The following is a 10,443-nucleotide window of genomic DNA, read 5'->3' as shown; positions in this document are numbered from 1 at the left end:
GTAAGCGCAATACAATGCAGAGAGCGTTGCAGTGAGCGCAATATAATGCAGAGATCGTCAGTGAGCGCCATATAATGCAGAGTTCGTCGCAGTGAGCACAATATAATGCAGAAAGCGTCACAGTGAGCGCCATATAATGCAGAGAGAATCACAGTGAGTACAATATAATGCAGAGATCGTCACAGTGAGCGCCATATAATGCAGAGAGCATCACAGTGAGTGCCATATAATGCAGAGAGCATCACAGTGAGCACAATATAATGCAGAGAGCATCACAGTGAGCGCCATATAATGCAGAGAACATCACAGTGAGCGCCATATAATGCAGTGAGCGTCACAGTCAGCGCCATATAATGCAGAGAGCGTCACAGTGAGCACAATATAATGGAGAGAGCATCACAGTCAGCGCCATATAATGCAGAGAGCATTATAGTAAGCGCCATATAATGCAGAGAGCATCGCAGTGAGCACCATATAATGCAGAGAGTGTCACAGACAGCGCCATATAATGCAGAGAGCATCACAGACAGCGCCATATAATGCAGAGAGCATCACAGTAAGCACCATATAATGCAGAGAGCGTCACAGTAAGCACCATATAATGCAGAGAGCGTCACAGTAAGCACCATATAATGTAGAGAGCATCACAGTAAGCACCATATAATGCAGAGAGTGTCGCAGTGAGCACCATATAATGCAGAGTGTCACAATGAGCGCCATATAATGCAGAGTGTTGCAGTAGCCAGTAAGCGCTATATAATGCAGAGAACATTGGTAACCAACATATAAGTTATAAAACAGATCATATGATACACCTCTTACACACACAGTATATCAATACACACATTCCAACCCCCCCAAAAAAAATAAATACTACACCCCTCCCCATTACATACATATACCACCCCCCTAGATGACAATGGCACTTACCTCAGGATCTATGTGATCACTGCTGGTCTCAAAGGCACAGGAAAGGAAGAACTGAAGGAGAGAAACACTGGGCTAAACAGAAAAGATGCAGGGTCTTGGTGTTAGAGGGCGTGGTCTCGGGCATTGTTCAGGGATAGGAGGGTCGAAGGTGATTATAGAATAGACAGAGGAGGGGCAGGGACACATGGGGAAGGGGCGGTCTCGGCATTAGGGGGCGTGGTCTCGGGCAGCGTTCAGGGATAGGAGGGTGACTATAGAATAGACAAAAGAGGGGGCTGGGTCTCGGGCATGCTTGTGACATGTAGCATACCTCCCAGCTGTCCCGAATCCAGCGGGACTGTCCCGTTTTTCTGGGGCTGTCCCACGGTGGGTGGGGGGGAAGTTGGGGAGAGCACATACCGCCGCTCTGCATAGCAGAGCAGCGGGTGTGCAGGAGGAGAACAGATGCCGTGCACCTCTGTTCTCATGTGTTAGGACTGCCTGGGGGCTGCCCAGCATCTCGGAGAGAGCTGGGCACGCCCCCATAGTGACGAAAACGGGGGAAGCCGAGCAGCTCAGCTCCGTTTTCAGTAGACTCCACCCCTTTTGTGTAGCCACGCCCCCTTTTCGACCTGTCCCTCCTTGGGAGGATGAAAAGTTGTGAGGTATGAGGTAGAGCGATAAGAAGGGGAGATGCCCCTCTCCTCTCCTCCGCCCAGACCTGCTCCTCCTTCCTTACAGCCAGCTGTCAGCCGCAGAATACTATAATAATGAATCAGTGTGACAGTACTGCTTGGCTGCCAGCCCCTTCCTTGCTGCGGGTCCCGGTGACAGCTGCCGATGCTGCGGGCCCCCTGGGACCCGCCGGGACCTAAGCACCCGCTTTGGTAGCCTAGCGGTAAATCCGCTACTGGCTACAAACAGCAGTTAAACGGACAATTTAAAAATCTAAGATAGAAAACATGGAAGCACAATGATATACTAAGAGAAATAAAAACTCAGGGCCTGATTCAGCTTGGATCACAGTTGCCAATACGCAAGCAATCGACGATTGTTTCATATTGCACTTGCGTATGCATCGTGGTGCGTGTGCGCAAATTAGTAACTGCGATCGGGACTGTGATCGCAGTGAGTACGCAGACCCATCTCAGTGATTGACAGGAAGTGCCATTTGTGGGTGGTGATGGGGGGGAGGTGGTTGGGAAAACACAGGCATGCCAGGGCATTTAAATGCCGTTGCATGGGGGTGCATAAATTATCTACTGCGATGCCTTACGCAGCCTGAGGCCTGATAGCGTGCGCTGAAGTTAGCAATTTCTGAGTAAGGTCAGAGCCTGTGCAAGTGTGCATGAGGCTGCGATGGTACTCGATTGCACCGATGATTTTGCAATCTTGCTAAACATTATGGATGTGTGTAAGATAAAGTGGGCATCGTTATGTAGTGCTGCAGCGGCATAGCGATTGCAATTAATTAGCATACTATCTCATTTGAACTGCGTGTGTAATAGCAGCTGCGATCGCAATAGCGATCCAAGATGAATTAGGCCCTCAGTTCTTAGAGTTTGTTTGAGAATGGAACTGGTCACATTGGGGACACTCTCCATGAGAGTGAATGGGGATGATTACAATGAAGGGTGTCTCCGAGTGACCTCACATTCGCGACGGGTGACCCCACATATTTTATTTTCTCATGAGAGTGAATGGGGATGATTCCTATGAAGGGTGTCTCCGAGTGACCTCACATTCGCGACGGGGGGACCCCACATATTTTATTTTCTCATGAATTTAATCATTTATTAACATTTTCAGAATCGGACCAAAAATCAATGTGTTTACATAGACGACTATAGAACACAGAGATTTGCTAATGGTCTGTTTAAAACCAACTAAAACCCGACGGCAAAACTCAGGAAACCCACCCAAACAATAAACCTGCCTTTGGCAGACAAGTTTGGGTGAAGCACTGGACATATCACTATGATCTGTGCAGGCTTCAGTAGCGTAAACTGTAAAAAAAGAGTTAAAAGAAAATAAAAAAATGTGTGGGGTCCAGCCCCCCAAATTCATAACCAGCCCGGGCTGATATGGTAAAATTTGGGGAAAATATTGTGTGGGGTTCCCCCTATTTTCCTATAACCAGCACCAAGCTGAACCAGATGTGGGGCTAATGCCTTAGAAGGGGGACACACAGCATTAAACATTAACAGCCCCATACCATCACATTAACCAGCCCCATGCTGTTTCCCCCTTTTCCCATACCAGTCCAGACTGAAGGGTGTGGGCTGGTTACTAATTTGGGGATGGGAGACCCCACACATTTAAAAAAAAAATGTGAACACTTTCTTTACATTTTACACTAACGAAATCTACACACGGCACAGTGACCTGTGCAAAGCTTCTGTTTGAATGGGTTTGCTGTAGTTTTTTAATTTCTATCTTCTCTCGTCTATTTTGAACTGAAAGATCAAAACCAACGGCATTTAGAGCAGCCAAATCTGATTGACATTGACGTCTTTTTCAATTGATGAAACCTGGATGATAAATAGATGGATTTTTGACAATTCTACATAGTTAACAGTCGATTTCGGGCAGTTTTGGTTTAGAACCAAGACCGATCTTTAGTAAATTTACCCCCAAGTATCAGTGCTGGACTCCAAAATAAATTTCCAACTACAAATCGGATATCTGAAAGTTAATGAAGCCCACAAGTGGATTTTGGAAGCCAATTTAGAATTCCGAAATTGGCTCTCATAATGCCCTCTTAGCACCATTCTTGTTCTGGAGCAAGAGTTATCACTGCAGATGCCCACACAGTAATGCATCCCAAGGTCAGATTATAACTTTTTTAAACCCTCAGCCCCACCCTTATGTGTATATGAGTCATGGGGAGCTATGTACTAAGCCTTGGAGAGAGCTAAAGTGGACAGAGATAATTTACCATCCAATCAGCTCCTAACTGCCACTTTATAGGCTGTTTGGTATTTTATATCCATCCACTTTATCTCTCCCAAAGGCTTAGGACCTCATTCAGAGGCGCTCGCAAAATGCGAGCGCTCGCTCTGAATGAGGGCGGCCACTTTTCTTTTGAAAAAGGTGGCCTCCTGGTCACTAGCTAAGCTGTGGCTTACCACCCACAGCTTTAGCGAGTGACTAGGTGATGGTCGAGATCATCGCGACCATCGGGGCTTGCGACGAGACCCTTGCGGTAGGGTCTCGTCTATCGCAAGCCCCAGGCAGCTTCCTGCTCTAAAAGAGAACGCCTCCGTTTGTCTGGCCATCAACATCGACAGCCGCCCCTTTTGTAGCGAGCCCCGGAGTGAGAGAATTTCTCTCTCGCTCTGGGGCTTGCACACGCGCCGTGCGCACGCGGCACGTACGCAGTGCTCCACCATCGACTCGCTTGTGAGCGCATAGGCGCTTGCAAGCGGGTCTGAATGAGGTCCTTAGTACATAGACCCCTTTATGTCTAATGAAAATAATCAAGATATTGATTAGGCAGACAATCACAAATTGGTAAATTATTTGAGGAACTTAACCCCATACTGTCCTACCATTTTAGATTGTGATGAAGACAGAAAATAAATGAAGCAGCCTAGACACTGAGCCGAGATCAGTGAAGAGTCTTTTGAAAGGATCCAGGAAGACTGTTTATGCAGGAAAGGATCATTATGCTCCTAGAGAGGGGAAGCACAGGTGAGATATTGGTTAGATAACAGCAATATTACATTTACTACCTTCACTTTCTTTACAGGGGAAATTATTGATAAGGCTCAAATTTATTGGATTGATTCTCTGCAGAACTTGGGAACATATTAAGAGGGATTATGGATCCAAATCTGAGGAAACAGTGAAGTGTCAGCAGAAGCCTCTGGCAGAATTATTAGGAGTCTGAGTATCCAATACCAGCCTCAGCGAGTCTAGCTGACAAGTAAGACCTGCAGACCATGTGTCAACTCGTCTTGATTTCCTTCCTGTTCCTCAACTCTCCCTACTAGATGCTGTAGGAGGTCTCTGGAAGACAGCAGAATCCATGGCTAGGGTTTTCTGTCACGAAACGTGGAAATTTGTAGATTCAATATTACCAAATTAAGTTAACGTTGGCTAGTCAGAGGCTCGGAAACAAACCTTCAGTATTCAACAGGGACCCGTGAAAGGATTTTGGACTACCATGTGGAGAAGGCTCGCAGGTTCTCTGACCTGCCCCTTGAAATGGTGAGTTGCTATAAGGTGAAGATGTAACAGTAATGCTAAATGGAGTCAAACGGAACGTTCAAGTGAAGCCGAGGTCAGAACCAGAAGTCACAGATCAACATACTAAATAAGAAGACCAAGACATGGAGACAGATGTATCAAACCTTGTAGTGAGATAAAGTGGAGAGAGATAAAGTGTCAGCCAATCAGCTTCTAACTTTCATTTTAAAGGCTGTGTTTGAAAAATTACATTTAGAGGCTGGTTGGTTGCTACATTATCTCTCTTCACTTTATCTCTCCAAGCATTGATACATCTCACCCATGGACAGGAACAACCAGAAAATACAATAAACAACACAGAGAAGTTGCAGCAGCACCTGAAATGCGAGAGACAAGAAGACTTAACAATCTGGCATTCTACAGTTTACAAAGGGGGTTTAAAAAAAGAGTTTAATTCAAAATTCCCACCACTGATATCAGACAGAAGAAATTCCTGAGTGCTAAGTGCCTGCTATTAGGAAGCAGAGTTAGCACAGTGGCAGAGGAGATGGAACATCAAGCGCCAGATCCGGTAAGTGGACTGTGGACCCAATTTCTAAATTATAAATGCTTGTTGATGTGCTACTGTTCTGTAAGATGTGAAACCACTTTGATCTTTGAAAGGCTATAAGCAAACTAAGGACCTCATTCAGACCCGCTCGCAAGCGCTGAGCGCTCACAACCGGGTCGATGTTTAGGCCCTGCGCACTCGCAGCAGTCAAACTGCGCGTGCGCAAGCCCCGGAGCAAGAGAGAAATTCTCTCGCTCCGGAGCTCACTACAAAAGGGGCGGCTGTTGATGTTGATCGACAGCTCGCCCCGTTTTCTAGGCGTGGCGGGGGGATGGTTTCACAAACGGAGGCGTTTTGTGAGCGGCCGCACTGACATCAGCAGTGATGTCAGTGGGGAGATTCCTGCTCGATCAGAGCAGGAAGCTCCCTTGGGTTTGCGGTTGCCGAGACCCAACCTTAGGGTCTCATCGCAAGCCGCGATGGTCGCAATGGTCTTGACCATCGCGACCATCAACTGGTCGGTCGCTAAAGCTATGGGTGGTAACCCACAGCTTAGCTAGTGACCAGGAGGCCGCACTTGAAAAGGGAAGCAGCTGCCCACATTCAGAGCGAGCGCTCGCTTCTTGCGACTGCCTCTGAATGAGGGCCTAAGTGCTGAAAAGGAATGGCCACATGCATCCATCCAACCACTAGTACTATTGAAGCTATTGTGACCCAATTATATAACCATAAACCATAATTTAACAGGATTAAGGGCAAACATGAAGTTAGAGTTTATGAAGGGAAAGCAGATAAACATGAGTCCAGTAAAGTATGAGGCACTTCGACTAAATTTCCCTCTACAATCCAGTAACCCCTAGGTACACTGCTGCTTGATTACTGCAGTATGAATACACAATTGAAAATTTTAGTAGAAGGTCTTGTTTTTATCCCAATATTGAGTAAATAAGGGCAATTTTTACCCTATCCCTGTCTCTAATTATACCATATAAATATATAAAGGTTAGCTAAACTGCCAGCATGTCGTAAACCCAATGAAATTGTTTTCCATAGCCGTCACACTGCTACACTAATACTTTATAAAACATGCACTTCTTTTTAAGTCCTCAATTAACAAAAATAAATACTTCTATAACTAGCTGTATAGTTATACTATTCCAAATAACAGTGACTTCAGTTTGAAAGTAGATATGAACAGTTTCCTGTTTCAACATAGGCACCTTGACCTCCTAAATCATCGCTGAAGAATTTCGCTATCTAAACGGAAGCCTAACTGCATGCTACACATCTGGTGTCAGTAGCACAATTTTGATTTTAAACATGTTTATGTGATATAGAAGACTTGATAGTACATTATACCTAATTACCATGCTTGCCAATTGTCCATCATTTCAAAAGTCAACACCAGGTTTTAAGAATTTGTCCCTGAAGATGTCCCTGTTTTTTAATATTAACCAAATCTACAATAACAGTACCTTTTGGTGTATTGAAATTGCAAACATTTATTGAAATTGGGTAATTAAATACAGAAAAATACACAATTACATAACATGATTGATGTTTCCGGGCTCCAAGTTCCCTGAGACAGCACTGCCTGTCTCTTGGTTAGGATGTCCCTGGCAAAACAACTGGATCCAAATATATGTTTTACAAATTTTTCCAATCTGAATAAATCAAAGGTAAGTATGCAATGGTTTGTTGAAAATACATTTCTGGACACAGAAAAGCAAATTTTATAACATTTCTGAAGTTAATACTGTATGGCCACTGGGCACACTATATTGTTCTTTATTTCCCTTGAGATGTACAGGAAGCTCTAACTCATTTTCATAAATATACAAAGAAAATAACGCTATCTCTGCAGAAAGACATGGAGAATAGCTTATTTTTATAATTTACATGTCAGCTTTACGTGGAGGCTAAATTAAGGGGATGCGATCATAATACTGTCCGCAGGCTTTCCGGTGATCAGAATGCCGGTGCCGGAATCCCGACATCTTTCAGAATCGCGGCGCCGGCATCTCAAAGTTAGGTAGCTGGGTTAGGGGTAGGGAGAGGGGGAGGGTTAGGGTAGGGAGAGGGGGAGGGTTAGGATACTGACCGACAGGTGTCGGTATCCTAACCCTGTTTGGATGCCAGTGTTGGGATTCTGACCGTCGGCATCCCGTGTCCAACCCAAATTAAGTTTGTGTGTTAATTTAATGAATCTGAGTTTGTTCTTCTCAAGTAGAAAGTTTATTAGTGTACCTATCCTGGTAAGATAAATGCAAATGCTTACTTTGCCTTTAATAAAATGGCCTGCTTACAAGTCACATGACCTTCCAGCCTATGAGATGCATAGGGGGAAATGTATCAAGCCGTGGAGAGAGTTAAAATGGAAAGAGGTAAAGTACCAACCAATCAGATTCTGCCATTTTTTTCAAGCACAGCCTGTAAAACAACAGCTAGAAGCTGATTGGTTGATACTTTCTCACTCCAAGGCTTGATACATCTTCCTGAGGGGCCCGGCGGCGGCCCAGGTCCGACGCCGCCCCCCTCCCTCACAGCAGCCCAGTACACAGCGTGTGCTGAGCTGCAGTGGGAGACTGCTCGTGGCTGCTGAGCTGCAGCCACAGCAGTCTCCTATGCCTGTGGGGGGGAGCGATCACACTGATTGCGCCACCCCCCTGGCTTTGCTCAGAGCGCCCCCCTCGCCAGTGCACGGCGCCTCCCGTGATTAGGCCACACCCCTGTTACCCGGGCCCGCCGCGGCTCTTGGCAGGCCTGGATACTTGTCTAATAAAAGGATAATTCTGGTGACCAATATTCAATTCAGAGAGCACTGTACACTAAAGCTGGTCACACATCTAAAGATTATCTGTCCAACCAGCCAACTAGTAGATTGGTTGGAATGAAAATCTGGTAAGGAATACAATCAGCAACTTGCTCCCAGACCCTGAAAAATGGACCAAAACTGTTGTATGAACAAATAGCTTAGATCAAACATTTAACAAACTTGTCTGAACGACCACTTTTCATCTGTTTTCTGGCATTTAGGAGTAAATTGCTGATCATTTACTCCCATTCCTTACCAGGTTTTCATTCCAACCAATCAACAAGTTGGCTGGTTGGATGTAAGTTGTTCTAGTGTGTGGCCAGCTTAACACTATATTCTGGCGGCCACCGTATTTCAGACTCCAAGACAATACTTCAATATAAAGGTTTGACCCCTCTTAAATTGGGTATTCACCTCTCCTCTGGACATACAGAGTCCCTGTAATCGGTCACTGTTCAAGCAGTAGCACTATTCACTAACAGAGTATGAAAGACTACTGGATGTCAAGACAACCACCAAAATTTAATGAGGCTAGATGCTGCTTTTACTTAATAGAGGAGAAGTACATGGAGGCCTGTGTTGCAGCCAGTGTGGGCTATCTACTTTGAAAAGGGTGGAAATAGCATACTGGTGTGGCCATGCTCCCAGTGGGCTATTCCCTTCTAACATGTATGGCATGCATGTATTTGTGTGCATAAAGGGGCATCATATCATATTTATTATAATGTATATATTTTCCATTTTATTGTTATTAATAGAATATTTTTTCATATAATAAAAACTAATGCTTGGAGATATTAACAATACTTTTCCTAATCATTCCTTGAATTTTGTCTTAGATCTGTATTCATTGGTTACTTTTGGATATATCATAAGCAAAGCTACAACTATAATCATGTCATCTAAAAACTATGATGCTATGAAGAGAAACTTGAATCCATGAAAGTGCCTCAAACTCATCTATTGGATAGCTGCCTCTGATGAGGTCTTCATAGGAAAACCAAAATAGTAATACACAGACATTAAAAATAAATCAATCTCTGCTGGAGGATCTGCGGTCAGCTTGGGTCTTTTCTGCACATCTGGTGGAGCTGCTCCAAACTCCACACTTCAATAGTTTTATTTTAACCCACCCTCTTCCAAACTTAAGTATAACAGTAGGGGTTTTAACACTGTTAACTATATATACTCACTCAAGCATAGTTGCTTACTCTCCTGAAATGGCTGGGAGGCTCCTGAGCGCCCGAAAAAGTGGGTAAGTCTCCAAGCTGGAGCCACCTGCCTGCATGCTGGTCCCTCCCCCCTTTGCTACGACCAGCAAGACACCTTGCTGGTCATAGCAAGGTGTCTTAAAAATTGTAGTAGACTAAAGTTATGCTTCATACTAGCATTTAATATCAACATATAGCTGTCCAAATTTACATATAAAACAACTACCTTTAAGAAGGAAATATATCTAAAAAAATATAAAATGCAGGATACTTTAGGATTAGAAACCTTTACTATGGAAAACTGTGAAACCCTCTTATGACACTTAGGGGTAAATTTACTAAGCTGAGAGTTTGCAAACTCTGGAGAGTTTGGGCATTTTTTCCCACTCTCAAATTTACTAATGTCAAATTCAGGAGAGAGATCTCCTTTGCTACGGGAAAATACTGGAGAGTTAGCAAACTGTCTTCAATTCACCATCACAAAATTTTAGAACCTTTTCACTGGTGAAGATAGGATTCTGGAATTTCACCAAGCAGAGAGTTTCTAAACTCTCATGCAATGGGAAAACTCTCCTGTAAAAACTTGTGAAATAAATACACCTGCCTGTGATCTGAGAGTTTGGTAGAAACATACACAGATCGCTGTGATCCATGTATGTTTCTGCCTGTAAATATAGAAAATAAATTTAAATATCAGAAAAAAATTACATAGGGCCCCCCCCTCCCCTAAAGTTTAACCAGCCCCAAGCATGCCAGCCTGTCCTGGT

This window comes from Taudactylus pleione, unplaced genomic scaffold (assembly GCF_031769625.1).
Source record: "Taudactylus pleione unplaced genomic scaffold, aTauple2 ptg000172l, whole genome shotgun sequence".
NCBI lineage: Eukaryota > Metazoa > Chordata > Amphibia > Anura > Myobatrachidae > Taudactylus > Taudactylus pleione.
The sequence above is the reverse complement of the archived record's forward strand: the minus strand, read 5'-3'. Positions refer to the sequence as shown.